The sequence below is a fragment of the Arvicanthis niloticus genome, chromosome 5 (assembly GCF_011762505.2).
Source record: "Arvicanthis niloticus isolate mArvNil1 chromosome 5, mArvNil1.pat.X, whole genome shotgun sequence".
Taxonomy (NCBI): domain Eukaryota; kingdom Metazoa; phylum Chordata; class Mammalia; order Rodentia; family Muridae; genus Arvicanthis; species Arvicanthis niloticus.
Genome location: NC_047662.1, coordinates 891,836 through 912,240, shown reverse-complemented (window position 1 = coordinate 912,240; position 20,405 = coordinate 891,836). Strand labels below are relative to the sequence as shown.

Below are 20,405 nucleotides of genomic sequence, written 5' to 3'. Positions count from 1 at the left end.
CGGGGGACAGCGCGGCCGCGGCCCAATAACCAGAATGCAGGACGAACTACCTGTCGGGCGGGGCACGGCCACCTGCGGCCAATGGGAGCGTGCACGGTATGGCTTTGCCCGGCAACGGGCGGCGACCTGAATAGCCCAGGGACAGCCAGGCCACTCCGCCCCGCGCTTGAGTGTACTGGGGCTGTCGTGCGGAAGAGCCGGGCAAACTTGATGGAGGTGCGGGTTGTCCGGTGTTTTCAGACCTTCGGCGTAGAAACTCTAGCTGTCCGCGGGGTCCCCGAATGTGAGGTTGTAGTCCGCGTGAGCGCCACAGACCCACAACTGGCCACGGCCCCACACCCGAAGCTGCGAGGAGCTGAGCAACTCGTCAAAGTGCGAGCTGGACTGGCCCTCAGGTCCCAGCCCTCCCAACTGCAGGGGCATCCCACATCCCCGGCCAGGGAGACCTGTCTACACTCGCTGCCTCTGCTCCAGTTAGCTTCTTGGCCGGACAGATCTGGAAAATCGTAAGGCCTTCTTAGCCCTTCGCTTTACATTCCACAGGCGTGCCTGGTTCTTCTTGGTGCCAGGCACTGAGGTGACGCTGGAGGGCTGAAAAGACGCAGCGGCCCTGATCTTTGATCTCATGTTCTTTCTACAAGACACCTGTTGGCCTCCTGCTGGTCATCTCCAGATGCCGTTTTGTTTATTTGTTTTGTTTTTTGAGACAGGCTTTCTCTGTGTAGCTCAGGCTGCCCTGGAGCTCACTCTGTAGACCAGGCTGGCCTTGAACTCAGAGATCCACCTTCCTCACCCTCCCAAGTGCTGGGATTAAAGGCTTTTAAACACTTTCATCTTAAAAATAATTTTTAAAAAATGGTTGCATGCCTATAATGCCAATATTAGAGAAGCTGAGGCAGGAGGACCTGGAGCCATAGGCCAGCCCGGTAATTCCCAGTAATGTCTCAGATAATAATTTTTTAAAACTCTTTCGCCGGGCAGTGGTGGCGCACGCCTTTAATCCCAGCATTTGGGAGGCAGAGGCAGGCGGATTTCTGAGTTCGAGGTCAGCCTGGTCTACAGAGTGAGTTCAGGACAGCCAGGGCTACACAGAGAAACCCTGTCTCAAAACAAACAAAGAAAAAAACCAAACCAAACAAACAAACAAAACCTCTTTGGCCTCAAACCTGGTTTCTCTGCACCTCTGTAACCTCTGTACATCCTGCCTGGCTAAGAGCACTCCTTCTCCTCAACCACCCAGGCTCCCAAGTGCTGAGATTCCAGATGTGTGTCACACTGAGTTCAGAGAGATATATTTTTGTTTATTTTAGTATTGGGAATTGGACGAAAGATTTGTTTTTATTTTAGGTGTGTGAGTGTTGTTTTGACAGCATGTGTGTTCCTGTACATTTGCACACCTCTTGGTGCACGTGCAGTGCCCTGAAGAGATTAGAAGAGCATCAGGCTCACATTGGAACTGGAGTTAGAGCCAGTCATGAGATGCCATGTGGGCGTGGCAGGTCCTCTGAAAGGGCAGCCTGTGCGCTTAACCACTGAGACATTGATACAGCTCAGTATTTATTTTTGAGATACCTCACTAAATTGCCTGGGCCAGCCTTGAACCCTCAGTCCTCCTGCCTCAGTCTTCCAAGTTGTTAAAATGACAGCCTGAGTTAGACTTTGCTGCTTGGACTTTTACTTACTTTTCTGTTTGTCTGTTTGTCTCTTGTGTAATTATGTAACTATGTAGCCCATGCTGTCCTGGAACTCACTCTGTAGTCAAGGCTAGACTCAAACGCAAACTGCTTGCCTTTTCCTCCCACATGCTAGAATTAAAAGCATGCTGTACCATGTCCAGTTTAACCTTTAACAACAGACTTAACCAGGATGTTGTTCTTTATAACTACACCCACCTTCCTCTGGTCACAGCCTTTTTTTGTTTTTTTTTTTTGTTTTGTTTTTTTTTTTTGTTTTTGTTTTTGTTTTTCAAGGGAGTGTTTCTCTGTGTAGCCCCGGCTGTCCTGGAACTCACTCTGTAGACCAGGCTGGCCTCAAACTCAGAAATCCGCCTGCCTCTGCCTCCCAAGTGCTGGGATTAAAGGCGTGCGCCACCACTACCCAGCTGGTCACGGCCTTTACATTTTACTTTTTATTGTTGTTGTATTTTGGGGAGGTTTTTGTTTGTTTGTTTGTTTGTTTTGTTTTTTGTTTGTTTGTTTGTTTGGTTGGTTGATTTTTTTAAGACAAGGGCTCCCTATGTGGCCCCGGTCAGTCTAGAACTTGTGACCCTCCTGAGTCATCAAGCACTGGGTTCCCTAATTACATGGCCTGTCAGTCTGGGTACCCAGACACTCAGACATTGGCGGCTTCTCAAGAAGATGTTCTCCAAGCTCTGATCAAGCCTCATGCTTCCCCATGTCTTCCCAGCCCTTCTACTAGCATGCTCCTGAAAGCTACCTTAGCATCACTGTTTCCAAGGTAACCACTGCCATCCCTACCCTCCACTGAGTGCCCCCAAGAACTCACATGCCCCTGCACATTCCCACAGTTTTGATATATTCTCACGGTCTACCACGCACCTCCCTTTATATTCACTAAGAGCCATTGGCCTAGCCTCCCTCTCTGTGCTGGGATCATGACACAGTGTCCAAGATCTTAAAAAAAAACAAGTCAGTCCTTGATGGGGTTGTAGTTTAGTGTTTAAAAGCCTCTGGTAGAAACGGGAGAGATGGTCAAACGGTAAAGAGTAGGGGTTGCCCTCCAGGCGGGTTCTCTATTCCTAGGACCCACACCTAACTCAGATTCCAGTTCCAGGTGATCCAAGGCCCTCTTCTGGTCTCCGTGGTCACCAACACATGTATGATACACATACATACATGCAGGCCAAACACTCACACACATAAATTTAAAATGTACATGTTAAAAGCCTTTGGTGGTTCCCCTTGCCCTTGGGTGAAAGCCAGTTTTTCACCACGGTAGATAGATTCATAGGACCTGGGACTGCCCTCCTTTCTGCTGTCACCTTCCCCCACATTCACCTACCCCATGGCTGACCTTGTATCCCCTGGCCATGGAACCTTTGCCTGTGCTCTCAGGAGCACCTCTGATGCCTGCCCAATGCGCTTGATGTCCATGTGAGCAGTCTGTTCTCACCCCAGTCACTAAAAGGCAACTGGACAGACATGATGATGAACCTGATCTTGCACCCAAGTAAGAGTACACTGTATCCCGCCCAGCAATTATGATCTAGGAAAGTCATGCTGGCCACCTGTCCAGCTCTGCATGGGGCTAGCCATATAGCCATCTTGAACCCACTTCAGTGTATAGCTTTTAGTACTTCCTGATATTTTGGGAAGAATAAGGCATGCCTTGGATGAGCTAGGGAATCTGGTGGGAAGGGATGTTGGTGTGGGTCCGTGTTCCACCCCGCCGCAGGGAAAGTCTGGGGAGGTAAAATGCTGACTGCGCTCATCCCACACTGCCGCTGGGCAGGTGCTGGGCTTCAGGGAAGCGCCGAGACATCTTTCCGTGGGTAGAAAAATGCAGTCTGAGATATAGGGAAGCTGAAGCTGGGGTTCCCAGACCCCTGGGCATCCAGGCGCCCATGGGGTAACACCACACAGAGGAGTTGGGAACAAAGTGTCAGGGGTCCACGGCCCGTGAAGAGGCTAGGACCAAGCGCCCCCAAACTCCAAACGTTCAGTCTCTACTGAGTCTCAGAGAGTTGAGAGCAGAGTCAGATGCTCATCTCTGTGAAGGTCCTTAGCTTGGCTGCGGTTGTGGTGGGAAGCACAGAGAGGCCTTCTGCAGGAAGCTTAGGCTGCAGCTCTGTAGGTGAAGGCCTGTTCCATGTTCCCCATGGCAGTTCTCGATGAAAGAGACAGTCCTTGGTTCCAAACTGTTTATTGGTTGTTCAGCATGGAGAATGGATAGGTACCATACCAACTTCCCAGGGTGGGCCCAAGATTACATACCTTTTGCGGAAGCGGGGGAGGGGGGGTGGTGTCTGGGAAGGGAAGGTTATTGGCTAAACCCTCAGGGCCTCTAGGTACCTCAGTAGCATGGAGAACTCTGTTCTCGGCCTACATGACCACAGGTCACATATCCTTATGTGGGAATTGTGGCATAAGTTCCAGGCCAGGAATTTGTCTTGGAGCAGGGAGGCACAGACTATCTCAGGTGTGTCCTGGGGGTCTCAGACCTGCTCTACCCACCAAGCTTCCTGGTGTCGTTCACTGTCACACATGCCGGCACGTCTAGAATTTCCTCCCTGGCCAACTGGAAGAAACAACATATCCCTGTCCCAGCAGGCAGGATAGGCTATTGAGTGTGTCCCCAACTAGACACCTAAGTCTTTCTAGCCTTGGTGGCCCTGGCCAGGGAAGTCCCTGTGGGATCCTCAGTTCTAAGAGAGGAGTCAAGGGTCCTCTAGACCTCTGACAACCTCTAGTCCTGGTGAAGCAAAGCTGGGTTTGTTGGCTGTTGGACAGGCTCTATTTTCCACAAGGGCAGGGAAGGACAATGAGTCCAGGTCCCAGTCCTGGACCATTTACAGCCAGAGGGGCCTTAGGAGAGGTGTCATGCAGTATGTGAAAGCCTCTCAGTAGAACAGAAAACTGAGCTCTAGGGTTAACTGAAGTGGAAACTTCTAGTTTCTTTGGAAAGTTAGTTATGTCAAATGTTTGCTGGGGCACAGAGGTGAGAGGATGTCTTGCTAAAGCCAACACATGAAAGATTGTTTTCCTGAAGCAGACGCATGAAAGGAGGTGTGATGAGGGAGTATAAGTGTGACCTCACAGACAGTGGGAGAGGAGCACTGAGCCTTGGTTTGGTTTGCTCCGCCCCATTATTCTTTGCTAAGGACACACACACATGTGTTGGTTCACTAGCCCAGCTGGGTGGGGAAGACCCACATGCCTGGCGTCACTCAGATCTCTTGGGACCAGCTGGTGGACGGTGTCTTACTTCGGTTTCTATTGCTGTAATAAAACATGACCAAAAGGGAAGAAAAGGTTTATTTCTTTTACACTTCCATATAACAGTTAATCACTGAAAGCAGTCAGGGCAGGAACTCAAACAGAGAAGGAACCTAGAAGCAGGAGTGATGGGCCATGGCAGAAGGCTGTGTCCTGGCTTGTCCAGACTGCTTATGGTACACCCAGAACCACCTGTCCAGGGGTGGTGCCACCCACAGCGGGCTGAGCTCTTCCACATGACCAGTTAAGAAAATGTCCTTCAGGCCTGTCTACAGCCCAATCATATAGAGGCATTTCTCAGTTGACTCTCAGATGACTAAAGCTGTGTCAAGCTGACGTAAAACAAGCCAGCACAGAAGGGCAGGGTAGATACTTCCAGGTGCCAGGGTGAAGGGTAAGGAGTGGCCAGTGGCTCACAGAGGGTTAAGTGAGGGCTCCTCCCACCTCCCCAGGAGGCTCTACCAAGTCCAGGCTTCCCTGTGGATCTCTGTTATCTGGTTTTCTCAGAGCCCATGGGAGAGAGGAAACATTGTTCACCTTTCCAGATGTGAGGCTGACCTGGGTGGGGTCTGGCAGGAACCCACCTGCTACAGGAAGGGCCTAGAGCATTTGCTGACTGGTACTTGGCATCCAAACCAGAGGGAGGCACCCTACAGCAGATGTTTCCTTTCTTTGTCAGGGTTCATAGGACTTAGAAAAACCAACTGAAGTGACATCAACTGCACTTATTCATTCACTCACTCATTCATTCATCAGACATTGCTTCATGTCCTATTAAGTGACAAAAGTTGTGCAGCCATAAGCCAGGGTTTTTCCCTCATGCAGCCTGATGCCAGTCAAGACAGGCCGCTGTCAGTGTTTTCCACAGACCTATAGAGATGACAGTTCTGTGGGGCTGGAGATGTGGCTCAGTGGCACCCACGTAACAAGCTGTCTGTCCAGCACGTACCTGTAAACCAGCTCTGAATGGAAGGTAGAGGCAGGAGGATGACTGGGGCTTGCCGGCTTTCATAGGTCCAGGGAAAAACCCTGCCTTGATCACACGTAAGTGCACAGGGTCTTGGTTCCCTGCCTATTGTGGTAAACACCACGACCAAAAGCAACCTAGGGAGGAAAGGGTTTATTTGGCTTAGATATCACCCAGAGTCACAGCCTGTCATGGTAAGTCAAGGCAGGCACGTAGGAAAGGAACTGAAACAGAAGCAGCCTGCTCAGTTTGCTTTCCGATATACCTCAAGGCCACCTACCCAGGAAGGGCACCTAGGACAACCACCAATCAGGAAAATGCCCCACAGTCTTGCCTGCAGGCCAACTGAATGGGGCATTTTCTCAACTGGGGTTCCTACTCAGACTGGCTCTAGCTTCCTTAAACTGACAGAAAACTAACCAGCACACCACACATACAAATACACTCACACATAAATAGATGCCAGGGTTATGAAGCTTTTTGTTGTTGTTTTTCAAGACAGGGTTTCTGTGTGTAGCCCTGGCTGTCCTGGAACTCACTCTGTAGACCAGGCTGGCCTCAAACTCAGAAATCCGCCTGCCTCTGCCTCTCAAGTGCTGGGATTAAAGGCATGTGCCACCACTGCCCAGCTAGTTATGAAGCTTTTAATCCCAGCACTTGTGAGGCAGAGGCAGGTAGATCTCTGTGAGTTAGAGGCCAGCCAGGGATATACAGAGAAACTCTGGGGGGTAGGAGGAACAGGAGAGATACAACAACAATCCCCCCCCACCGCAAAAAAAAAAACCCTAAATAAACAAGTAGATTGACGACTCTGTTGAATGTGAAAGACCAGGTTCTTGAAGAGACTGGTTTGGGAAACTAACAACATATTACAGGGGATGGAAACGATGGGCTGGCAAAGAGGCCTATGACCCCAGGAAGCAGGGAATTCTGGGAAAGCCAAAGCTGTGGAAACGGTGGAAAGAAGGATACAGGGTTAGTGAAACAGTTGGGGGGACACATCAGAAGTACTAGATGCCCATGGCCAGTTTTGCCTCGACCTTGCATTTCGCCTACACTGCTTGTGAGATGAAATTCCAGTCCACCTGGTCCTTCCTGTCCTCCATAGGCAAGCGCAGTACCGAGCATTCCCAGAAGGGGGCACAAGAGAGACGCAGCTGAGGGAGGGCTTGGCTCTTTGTTCCTTACCTCCACCCTAGTGCTATCCTAGAATGTGGGGATGCTACCCTACTTCCTCGTGATCCCAGCTCTGGCCAGCTATCCCCCCAAGACCATCGCGTGGGCTCTGGCTCTCCATCCCCACACAATCCCGCTTCTCACCTTCCAGGCCCATAGGATGTTTTCTGTATCTTCAGTTCTGCCTCTCCAGTCATCTGCTCCTCCCTCCACTGCACAGTTACTTGTGCTAATCATTCCGGGTTTTGTTTTTTTGTTGTTGTTTTTGTTTGTTTTTCGAGACAGGGTTTCTCTGTGTAGCCCTGGCTGTCCTGGAACTCACTCTGTAGACCAGGCTGGCCTCGAACTCAGAAATCCACCTCCCAAGTGCTGGGATTAAAGGCCTGTGCCACCACTGCCCGGCCTTGTTTTGTTTTTTTTAAATCTGTGAGTTGCTAAAACAGAGCTCTTCGTGAAAGCCTGTAATTCTCACCTGTTTAGGAGACTGAGAAAGGAATTATTGAAGGTTCAAGGTAGCCCAGCCAACTTAAAAAAACTTTCACTCAGAGTAAAAACCAGAAATGTGGGTTTGGAAATGTAGCTCTGTAGCACATAATGAGGTCCTCAGTTCAACTTTCAATAATACCACAAGAAGCAAAGAAATTTTGTTCTCTTGATTTAAATAGTATTTTGACTTTTATTTGCTCCGTCACCTGGAAATTTGCTCTATTGAAACCCTCCCAGAAATTATTGCAAGTAATTATCCCATGGCCTTATGCTTAATATTGAAACCAAAAATAAATACTGTTCTTCTGGGGATGCAGCTCTGTCCCTAGAATGTACAAAACCAGCGTTCAACCCCCCCTCCCCCCAGCACTGCAGAAACCAAGCATGGCTGTACACACCTAAAATCCCAGCTCTCAGGGTGCAGTGTGATATGCCTAAGAGGTCAAGTACAGTGCTATCTCACCTAGAAAAGGACTAGCAATGCATGTTGGAAAAAAAAAATAGGTCAGAGGGGTTGGAGGGATGGCTCAGTGGTTAAAAGCACTGACTGCTCTTCCAGAGGTCCTGAGTAACCACATGGTGGCTCACATCCATCTGTAATGGGATCTGATGCCCTCTTCTGGTGTGTCTGGAGACAGCTATAGTGTACTCATACATATATAATAAATAAATAATGCTTTAAAAAAAGTTTTAAAAAATAGGTCAGAGCTGAATGTGATGGCACACACCTTTAATCCTAGCACTTGGGAGACAGAGGGAGGCAAGCCGATCTCTGTGACTTCCAGGTCAGCCTGGTTTACAAAGTGAGTTCTAGAACAGTTAAGGCTGTTACAGAGAAACTCTGTCTCAGAGAGGGGAACAGGGAAGAAAAAACAGGCCAATGCAATATGGAATCTGAAACAGAAAACATTGTTCAAAACTTGAGAAACCCAAATAAAATGTATTCTTTTTGTTTGTTTGTTTGTTTTTCGAGATAGGGTTTCTCTGTGTAGTCCTGGCTGTCCTGGAACTCACTCTGTAGACCAGGCTGGCCTCGAACTCAGAAATCTGCCTGCCTCTGCCTCCCAAGTGCTGGGATTAAAGGCGTGCGCCACCACCACCCGGCAAATGTATTCTTAATAGTATGGAAATTACGTGTTTTATTGTAATAAACATGCCATGGCTATGTGCAGCCTTAACTTCCAGTTATAGGATGAGTGAGAACCCTGTGTATCTTCCAACCCTCCAAATTAAATTATGTTACCATTTAATATTATCTATTTATTATTTATTGTGTGTGTGTAGAAGGATGTGCACCTGTAACAGTGCACATATGGTCAGAGGACAACCTGTAGGAACCCATTCTCTCACCATGTGGGATCTAGGGATGCAGATGAGGTTGGTGGCAAGTGTCTTTACCTCTGAATCCTGCCCTATTTTTATGTAAAAATAAAACATTTCTCAGAAAATAAAAACCCATGGACACTAAACCTTACGACACTGAGTGTACACATGTCCCTGAATGTGCAGACATAATCTTCTTCTATACATGTGTATCTCTGTGTGTGTGTGTGTGTGTGTGTGTGTGTGTGTGTTGTATCTGGGTATTTTGAATGTGGGTCATGCTAAGTCAGCAAAGGTAGAAAAGCCAAGAAAAATTGTCGGTTGTTGGGTCAACAAGCTAGAAAGAAGGGGAGCTAGGTAAAAGTATAGGAGAATTGTAAAATAACAAACAACCATCTAGACTGTTCCCACACACTTAGCAGCCAAGCTATGCAGAGGGCCCAGGCCATGCTCTAGGGCTATATCCTGCACAGGGCACAATTGTGACTCCCTTTGTACCAGGTATCACCACCCAAGCCTCAGTATCTCCCTAGGATGTGGAGTCAAGACTTTACATGCCTGAGAGACTCCATACTTGTTTCTTGGTCGTGTGCTCCCAGGGTACAGGCCTAAGGCCTGAGAAGCACTGGACCTGTTCTAGGATCACATGGCTGCAAAAGCAGGGTGAAGGCTCAAGGTCCCTGCAGATATTCTAGGCCACAGCAATACAACACACATATACTCACTCCTTTCTCTGTACCTTGGCTGAACACAGAGTGATGCTGACCCAAGCCTGAGTTACAGGTTAGGGGAATTGTCAACGCATGTGAGCATAAAGGCGGCTGGACTACTGTGCTGCACCAATCTGGAGGCCTCTGCAAACAAACTGGGTTCCACTGCACCTTCCTGAGGACTGGGGTTACTTAAGACCCAGTGGAGGATGAGGGGACTCTGCCAGAACCGTGTCGCCATGGCAATGACTACGGCAACAGCTCCAGGACTACCAGCACTATTTTAGCCCCATGAAAATAGTCACTTTAACTCAAACAATCAGACAGTAAAAAGTTTCCCATCCCCCAGTCTGAGTCCCCCACTGGCTTTATGCAATCTGAGCTCTGTGGTCTTGGGTGTCAAGCTGCCTGCAGTCTGTGGGGTAGCCATCAACTAAGCTGAGCTCAGGCCCAGAATATGTGTGAATCATTCCTGAGTGAGATGCACAGAGAGAGACAAAACGTTGTCCAGTAGGTCCTCTGACCTGGTAAGGCTGCAGAATGGGAGAGACCCACTCTCCAGCTGCCTACTAGGGACTTGTTTTTAGAAAGCAAGTTAAAAAGGACAGCAGAACCTCAGCAGCACCCATGACATCTTTCTGATCATTCCTCCTCAGGGACCCAACCCAAGGAAAAACCTGGAAGTACAGACAACTCTTGAAGCACACGTCATCAGCGAGTTACTGTGGTGGCCAGGCGGCAGGTGGTTGTGGCCAGCAGGGAAGAGTAGCCCAAAGCTACCACAGACTTCACTTGGCCCGTGGCCCATGGCCTTGGAGATGAAAGGTCGCACATTTGGACATGCAGATCCACCCCACACAAGACCCTGGCACTCACACGGGCCATACAGAAGCTGTTCTGCCAGGACATAAGGAGGCATGCCCCTGCTGGGTGGCACTGGCTCCAGCAATCTAGCAGATGGAGAAGTTGCTGCTCTGTAGGGAGGCTCCAGACTGAGGCCTTGCAGCTTGGCTGTGTCCAGGTATCTTTCTCTTTGGAAGCATCTGAGCTTTCTTGCTGAGAGCAGCTCATCAAGATCTCACAAAGATCAGGAGCCTCCGAAGAGCAGGGCCCTGCTGGATCCCCTGACTTTCCCTAGACAGGGTGGCTTTGTGGACGCTCTGGACACTTCCTCAGATTCCTTTGTACCCTAGGACATGGCAGCTGTGGGGCCATCCTAGGCATATAAGCTCAGTGTACACACACACACACACACACACACACACACCCCGCCATCCCCCAGCCAAGATGGCTGCACAGAACTTGAGTTTTGGAATGCTGAGGTTAAGGATGCTGAGGAAGTCCCAGAACAAAGGTTTAATAGATTTCTTGGGAATTAAGGGCCCGCCCGCACAGCCACGGCACTCATCTGACAGAGACAGAAAGGTCTAGAGTGTGGAGCCAGATGGACTGGAGTCCTTCTTGCCACATGGCCAGGAGTTACCTCAACCTTTCCAGGCCTTGAGTTCCCCACATGTGGTATGGGAGCTATCCCATCTCATCCAGGGTAGTAGCTAGCCCTGCCAGGTGCCAGCTCCACGTCAGAAGCCCATCTTTCTGCATGTCTTCCCAAAGGCTATTAACACTTAACAAGGAGACTTGAGCCAATTAATAAAGCTGAACTGTATCCACTGAGGGGAACAAGAGATAGACAATGTTCTAGATGTTCTGCAGAAGAAGCAATATTGCCTGGTTTTATGGGAAATGCTAACTTCCCGTTGTCACAAAATACCTGGAAAAAAAACTTGATTTTTTTTTTCACACAGGATCTTCTTGTGTAGACCAGGGTAGCCTGAGCCTCACCACGGAGCTCACCACTATGTCAGACACATAGATGGGCAGATACATTGACATCTTTCCCTAATGTCTGAATTTATTAGATAGTTAATAAATTCACAAGTTATGTTGATTTTATTGGCTATAATTTGTCAAGTAGTCCTGATTTCCCTTGATAGCTGGCTGTTAGCAAACAGATTCTTTATCCAACTTAATTGCTAATATTAACTCCCAGATACAAAATACACACCATAAATATGTAAATCTTCTCTCTCTTTCTCTCTCTCTCAACACACACACTCACGCACGCACACACCTGTGGGCACACTCATGCACACAAGCTACGGAGAATTGTCTCTGGGAGTTAAATACTGATATTGAGTTAGATACTATAGCCAAGCTGGCCTCAGGGAATGGATGAAGGTCAGAATCACAAAGAATCCATGGAATTGCAACCTCAGTAGTAGAGCAGAGTGTGAAGTTCCCTTGTCTAAAGTCTCCATAAGTGTCCTAAACCATCTTCTCTGTTGTCTTAGTTTTCTGCAGCTCAGCTACTAACAAGTACCCACAGGCCTATAACACAAAAGCACAAAAGCAGTTCTGAGGACAGAAGTCTGAATCTTCTCTCACTGCAACCAAAACCAATAGATGGGACCAGTTCTCAGAACAGCCTGAAAACACATCAGGTCTCCACTGGCAACAATAGCCTATTGTTACTGCATCCTGGACCATCTGTTCTGGCAGAGTCCAGGGGTCAGAGTCCAGGGGTCAGCTGTGCAAGTAGTCCAGAGAATGACTGGTGGGGGAGGGCTTATCAGTAGGATACCCTTATCTGACTCAGGATTAATCTTCCCATAGAGGTAGAACAGCCCAAATACACCTTAGTGGGCCTTTGAAACTAGGTCACGATGGTTGCCAGCTATAATGGTTATTCCTGGTTGTCAACTTGACTATATCTGGAATAAAATACAATCCAGAAATGGAGGGCTCACCTGAGATCCAGATATTGAGGCTGGAAGACACAAATTTCTGACCTGGATCTTAGCATGGAGATCTGAGGCATAGTGGCCAGGTACAGTAGTACATGCCTTTAATCCCAGGAGACTGAGGCAAGATCTCTGAGTTCAAGGTCAGCCTGGGACAAAGCAAGTCCCAGATCCAGGTGTAGTGGTACACACCTTTAATCTGGGCCACACCTTCTGCTGGAGGCCTACATAAGGACATTGGAAGAAGGAAGATTCACTTTTCTTCGACTACTTCTGCTCACTGTGGGGTCATATCCAGGTTCCTAGTATACTTTGAATGGCAAAGCCATGTTTGTAAGCCCTGGCACACAAGTGGCCAGGCTGTTCCCCACCCTGAGGTCCCATCCACAGAACATTTTAACTTCCCTACAGAGTAAAAAGCACAGGCTCAGGGCTTAAAATTCTACCAATCCCTATTCTGAAATCTCCACCCTCCAAGAAATCTTATATAAACTGCTTGTAAGTAGTGTAGCTCCGAGGGAAAGGCTTCCCCTATTATCAATGTTACAGCTCTGCTCAGACGCTGGCTTCTTCATTGCAAGTATAACAATTGAGGGTAACAATGTTACAGGTCAGCTTCTGGCAGTAAGGAGCCACGGATTACCACAAAGTCGAAGCTTGCACAAGAGATTTACTGAGAAGGAAAAACCCAGGAGGGTGTCTGCCCCTGCTTGAGTGAAAAGCAGCAAGTAATTAAGGGAAGACAGGGTGGGGCTGGAGAGATGGCTCAGTGATTAAGTGCTCTTCCAGAGGTCCTGAGCTCAATTCCCAGCAATCACATGGTGGCTCACAAACATCTATAAAGGAATCTTACATGTTCTTCTGGTGTGTCTTAGTCGACAGTGTACTTACATAAAACAAACAAATAAATCTTTAAAAGGGGGGGAGGTGAGGAGACCAGCTTTATACGGGATTTCTGGGGGTGGAGCTTTCCAGGGTTGAGAATTCCAAGGTGAGGATTGGTGAGATTTCAAGTCTCGAGCTTTTAGGCAAACTCAGGGATTGGTGGGTTTTCCTGTTCAGGGATTGGTGAGTTTCTGTGGCATGATTAGGGGTTTGGTCTTGATCATTGGGCTTGGGGTGAAGTCAGAGTCAGGGTGTTCTTTCCTTTGCCCCCTTTACCCTACACTCTGTCTTCTGTGGTGTGTGACTTTGTCTCTTGACAGCCAGAATACCTTTCTTCTCAGCGCTGTAACACTTGCATTGATGATTCAGATAAACTCTCCTGGAGTCTGCACTCTCCCTCGGGGGTCTAAGATGTACTGGAATCTTTTTTTTTTTTTTACTTATCAAATCATAATTTTTACTTTTTAACATAGGGGTTATAAACACAAAAATGCAGGATGTGGGGAAGGGGATGACACAGGAACATAGGTGTTCAAGGTGAGTACAGATATCTTTCAGAACAGGGTATCAGCTGGGTAAAGGTTCAGGGGACAGGTCACTATGACTCTGCCTATGATTCACTTGTCCTTATCTAAATTGGTACTATCCGCCAAGGCTGCCTATTTGATGTACTGGAAGCTTATTGCTCATCTCTGCTCTCACCTAACATCTCACTGATAGTTCATCGCCCCATCCACCAATGGCAATTATGTAAGTTTCCCCTTTGGTCCATGTAAATGCTTCCCTGAGTCCGAGGAAGTGACCGTGGAGTGCCCAGCATACCTCTGGTATTCTTGGAGGTAGAGATACCCCAGCCACATCTTTAAAGCCCTTTTTACCTGACCCAATCCCCCCTCAACCCTTGGACTTGCAAGGTTTTCTTAGGCCCAACTGGGCTATCATGCCCCTTCCTGCCTGCATCACTCACCTTCCTTTCAGAGCAGCCCATATTCTCATAGCTTCTGTGGGACCGATTGGTTTCTGTGACTCTAACACTTTCATGTGGATGAGGATATTCCTCCAGCTCAGTTTCTGAGCTTACCTTACCTTCCAGCCTCCACAAGAGCCCTGGTACCAGGCACCAAGTCTCTCCTTTGGCTCATCCAGGCCAAGGCCCCCATCCTCCATTGAGTGTGGTGACACACTGAATGGCTTGGGTCTCCCTCTGGTCCTCTCTGACTCCTGGGGACACCCTGGACTACAGGTTGCAGTGACATTTTTTCTCCCTTTCTCATCCATGGGAACAGTTTCTTCCATCCCCTCACTCCTTCCTGGGATGCCTTTTAGAAAACCTCCAGCCTTTCCACCTGATGCCCAATTGGAAGGGCCCTAAATTTATTCACTTTTTTCAATCAAATTTAGCCTCAACATGCCTTAGACAATCAACCCAAAGGGCCACCCAAGGGCACCCTAGGTCCTAATATTATTTGGGACCTTTACAAATACTGTGAGCTATCAGGAAAATGCAAAGACATTCCCTATTTCTCTTTTCTCAGCTCCAAGCCCTGTCTGTTTTTGTCTGGTCTCCCCAGCACAGGCACACAAATGATGTACATGTCCTGTCTTTTAAGTCACCATTGATGGATTTGCAAGCTTGTTGTGAATGGGAGCCCAGAGCTTGGCCTAGCAGGAGGGGGAGAAAGCAAAGGAGTAGGCCAGCTACAATGTATCCTATCCACACACTCTCCGTACACACTCTGATCGCTGGTAGTCTCTCAACTATCTCCTACAGAGTCCTCTGTTTATACACAGGACTCGCACATTTCCTATCTCTAAGCCTTCTTTGTTCTTAGCTTACTGGATTCAGTTTTACAGGGATTCAGGTGTCTTTAGGAATGAGTGGCATTAAACTGTTGTTTTGTGCTGCCCCAGGACAATTAAAAGCTAGCTCTGGAGTTGAGGTATGGATTCCCCCTCCTCTAGAGCCAAACATGCTTCTTTAAAGGTTTCCTCTAAAATCTCTGTCCCATATCAAAACAAAATAAAGAGACAGACTATTCCCAGTGGGGATTATTGAATCTCATCTTATCTCATACTCTTTTGGTTTTGGTTTAACTCTCTAAAACTTTTGTTAAGGTATAAATCTCACCTCAAGATTCGTAAGACTATTATGTAAATTCCTCATACATCAAGATTCGTAAGCATATTGAGTATGATTAAAACTCTGAAAAATCTGTAACAAGAAGGTTAACTTAAGACTTGTAGCACTGGAGTTGATAGTTAAAAATTTATACGTAGGTAATCTTAAAGAAAACATCAGGCTTGCTGCTGTCTTAGCTGCTGTCTCCCTATCAGGATGGAGGTAGCCATCTGGCCCACAGACATCTTTGCTAGAGTTTTTGTCGTGTGACTTCACTCACATCTTGATTAGAACTGACCACATGCCATAAGCCAACCAAAGCCAGAGAGAGAGAGAGAGAGAGAGAGAGAGAGAGAAACAACTCCTCCTAGCTATGAAGCCCAAACCCAATGATTTCTCCAGAAGCCTCCCCTTATCAGCCTGAACCCACAGTCTGTTCTTTTGCTCTCTGGCCTCTTCAGTCTCCCTTTCTCCCTCCTCAGTGATTGACCTTTCGCATCAACCCTCCCAGGCGCCCACTTTCAGCTCACTGCCAGCCCTTATTCCTCCCACCTCTTGCTCCACTCCTCCATGGGACACCCCCCTTTATCTCCCCCTACCCTGCCTAAACTGGCCACGGTTCTCCCTTTGCAGGAAGTTGCCCAGGTAGGAGGTTTGGTCAGGGTACATATCCCTTCTCATTAAGCAAACTCTCAAATAGAAAAAACATTGGGGTCTCACACTGCTAATTCTTCCACCTTTATTAAGAATTCCAGTATGTTACCCAATCTTACAACCTCACCTTCCATGATGTTTATATGATTCTCACCAACGAGCCCCATGCCCCAGGAGTGCAGGCAAGCCTGGGACCAGACACATGCAGACAAAATCCACCCAACTAATGCCACCCAGCCAGCTGGGGCTGAGGCTGTCCCTGACCAGAACCCTGAATGGAATTACAATACCCCAGGGGACATCCTTGCTAGGGATAATTTAATTACTTGCTTCCAGGCTGGTCTCTGCAAGGCCAGCTGCAATGTGTACCACTCCACCCTACCACTCCCTGCAAGTAGTAAATTATGAAAAAAAAATCCAAGAGGCCATTCATGATGAACAGAAAAGCCCGTCTCAATTCCTAGACCTCCTTACAAAGGCCCTCTTGCAGTATACCAATCTGGATCCCGAGTCTTCAGATGGAAAACAACTCCTTATGACATACTTCTTCTTCCACACGTGTATCTCCCAGGATATTCTCTCCTAATAGCAGGGTAATTTCCCTGATACTAGGGCCAAACTTAAACATCTAGAGAAAGGGGCCCTGACTCCACAGACAGAAGTCTTAGCAGTGGCCTTCAATGTGTACCATGAAAGAGACGAAAAAATAAACAAACAAACAAAAATACCTGATGCTGGCTAAGGCCTTTTAGCTGGTCATAGCAGCTGCCCAGGCTCCCAAAGCCTGAGAACCTCTGGGTCATTGGCCAGGGAGGGGTCTATCCAAACCCTTGAAAAACATTCTGGCCATGCCCACAGTGCCATCAAGAGGAACACTGGGCTGTTGGCTGTCCTCATGTCCTTCAAGGCATAAGGACACTAAGCCCAAATCACCCTTCAGCCAACCTCCTAGGTCTGGCATGGATAACTGAGGGGGCCCAGGCTCCCTTGGTCTGATCACTGCCGTCTTCAACATGGAACCTCTGGTAGTCATCACAGTATAAGGGGGATTTATCTCCTACCTTCTGGATACTTGGGCCATTTTTTTTCATGGTGGAGTTTGGGGGACCCACCTCTTCTTCTCATTCCTCTGTTGTCAGAGTAGGGGTACAGCCTTACCAGTGTCATCAAACCCTACCTCTTAGCTCTATTTTTAGGGATATTCCCCTTGCCCATCCTTTCCTACTGGTATCTGTCCTGTTCCCTTGCTGAGAAGAGACCCCCCCTAGCTAAAACAGAAAACTCTATTTCTTTTGTTCCCCATATTTCCTTGACCCCCCGGGTCTCTAGCCACCCTCTTCTCTTCCAAATGACACAATCTAATATGTTTTTTCTTTTCCAGGTGGATCCCTACATATGGGGCACCCCAAACCCCTCTATAGCTAAACACTATTCCCCTCTCATCTCACTTACCCAATTACAAAGCCCTTCCACTCCCACCCAGAGCAACGGGCAAGACATAGACCGCCTGCGTGGTTCTGGTTGTTTGAAAAGCATGTCTATCTGTCTGTGTATGAAGATGGGTCTATGTTTTCTGATGTGTCCATAAGTTTCGTTGTAAACCTGGGAGCAAAGACAGAAATCGGTTGGGCACAGAAGAGTGTACAAATGATTGTGGCCACCTAATGCTTCGTGTCTGACTGGTCTTTGAGTATATGAACTTTCTGTGTTCTGTGTTTATTGGTTTTGTTTTTGCTTTTTGTGCTGATGCCAGCCACCAGCCACCACTCCTAACACTGCTTACTAGGGCTGCTTTGATGGCCAGAGATCAGAATTTATCTCTGGGCTTTCTGGTCACTGGATTCAGTTGACGTGAAACCGTGAAAAGTATCTTGGTCCCTGGTTGAGTTAAGGCTAGAAGCCCTGAAGACCCTAAAGGGACAGTAGGAGCTTTGCCTGCCCCTGGGCAGGCCCCTGTCACTAGCTGCAACCCACCATAGATTCGTGGCCATCAGTTACATAAGGGCAACACCCCAAGCCCTCCACATGTAGATGAGGAAAAGGAAGTGACCTGTGGTCATGTAGGCTCAAGACAGATCTCCATGTTAATGAGGTACATAGAGGCCTGGAGGGCTTAGCCAATAAGCTTTCCTTCCTAGACATTCTTCCCTACAAAAGGTATTTAATCTCAGGCCTACCCTGAGAAGTGGGGTATTGTTGTGGGAAATATTTGAAATGGCGTTACCCGATCTGTCTTGTGCCATGTTTTTGACTAGGCAAGGCCTATGGCCACAAGCGGTGGCTTGGCTCAGACCACTGGCTCAGGCAGCCAGAGACCCCAGCCCTGCCACCCACAAGACACCAGCGTGGGAAATGGCTCTGTCAATCTTCCACGCTGTCTCTACAAAGCTGGGCTGTGCTCAGACCATCCCGCCATCTATGTGGGCCTGGTAGGAAATAAGACTTTAATGTTTAAATATTAAGCAAAGGCTTTATGTTTGGTAATGTTCAATAACAATATGCCCATACAATTAGAGGTGTTTTCTAATTAGCTAACTTAAGTATAAGTTGTTACCCAGGACTGCTCTCCATACTTGCGTGACTCTTTATTCTCTTACATCTCTGTCCTCTCTCCCTCACCTCGCTCCTCTTCTTCCTTTTCTCTTTCCTCTACTTACTCCTCCCACCTTAACTCTTCCTACAGGGTATGGTTTTACACATCCTCTTTCCACCATAACAATAAATGCCTTAAAACCATGGACTGTCTCTTTTCATTGGGATCCACCATGGGGAACCATAGAGAAGACCTTTGTATAATCTCCCAGCCAAGATTGCCACCAGTTGTCAAGCCAAGGACTCTCCCCATGGGACCAGCTGGAGTTCCTCCCTTCTCCCCCTCCAATGCCCCTGTAACCACTGGCCAGACCCAGTCTGTGGGCCCAGATTCCACCCTCAGCTCTTCTACGACTTCCAGCAGCACCTGGGTGTCCAAGAGCCTCTGAACTCCATGGCCTCAGCCTCTTCGCAGGCCTGGGGACCGCTGAACCAGCTCCAGCTATCCCATGAGTCAGACTGCACTTTCCCACCCCTGGAGCAAAGTTGGGGTGGCAGGTGGCTTCTCTATGGCCCAACAACCACCCTGCAATGATATGGGTAAGCACAGTCAAACTTCCCGCATCCCACCTTGCCAAGCAGCTGTGACCTGTGGCGGATAGGACACGAGACTTACTACCCTACAAGTTGACAAAAGATATGTTTATTTAATAAGGTATTAAAAGCTATATATCCAAGGGACCTTGACCTCTAACCAACATCCTGTTTTAGCAGGGTTGGGAAATTGCTCGCTCTCTCTCTCTCTCTCTCTCTCTCTCTCTCTCTCTCTCTCTCTGAAGCTAACAAAGGCCAATTCAGTCCCCGATAACCCACAACTCTCTTATCCATGTCACCTTCTCTGGGGCTTACCCCATACCTGTTTAACTCTATGACAAAAAATGATTACTGTAAAAAGTGGACAAAACTTTAAAGAGTAACTACCCACATTGATGCTGTAAATTCCATGGATCTAATTTGGGCTATCCTAATTGCACATGAGCTACTGAATAACACTATGCCTGGCCACTTTGGATAGTGCTGCTTGTGTGTCCCTCCCAGGTCAACTCATGGACCTCTGGTTCTTAGCCTCACCCATTGGATTAGGGGAAACTCTCACCTTGCCTCTCAATAACTGCTCCAGTTCAAGTACCACTATCACCCTTATGTCTCCCACATCTCTCTTCAGTATTGCAGACTCTTTCAACTCCTCAGGGACACACTTTATGGGCACTCCGGATCGCTCAAACTGTAATAATACCTTGACTCTGAGCACTTCCACCTGGTTCCTATGTCCGAACACTCACAATACCTCCATCCTCTGTGGCACTCAGGTTATGGGTGCCTACCTGCTAAATGGTCTGGGACTTTTGCCTAGATGTTCATTTTTCCAAAATCAGGAGTGGTACCAGTTAAAGAACCCTTGCCAATTCCCATCAGAGGGTTCCTAGTAGCAACACATGACAACCAAGTGGCCCAGAGCCTACCTTTTCTAGGGTTCCTGGCTATAGCTGCTGGTGTCCCACTGGAGCAGCAGGACTGACTACTTCACTAGTTGTTTTCCTCGGTTTTTTCTAAGATCATTCAGGATCTCCAATAGGAGGCAACAGGGGGCTCAGAGCAGCCTTAACCTCCAGGGCCAAACAGACTCACTGGCCACTGTAGTGCTGCAAAATAAGCACGGACTGGATTTACTAACAGCAGAGAGAGGTGGTCTTTGCCTCTTCCTCAGGGAAGAATGTTTGCTTCTATGTCAACCAG

General features: G+C 48.0%; 1 long non-coding RNA gene across 1 annotated transcript; it reads left to right on the top strand.

Annotated features, from left to right (window-relative positions):
* Nucleotides 1–26: 26 nt before the first annotated feature.
* Nucleotides 27–11,565, top strand: LOC143442257 (uncharacterized). The gene is made up of 2 exons (XR_013110282.1): nucleotides 27–506; nucleotides 10,274–11,565. It is a non-coding gene; the product is annotated as an uncharacterized LOC143442257 (long non-coding RNA).
* Nucleotides 11,566–20,405: the final 8,840 nt, after the last annotated feature.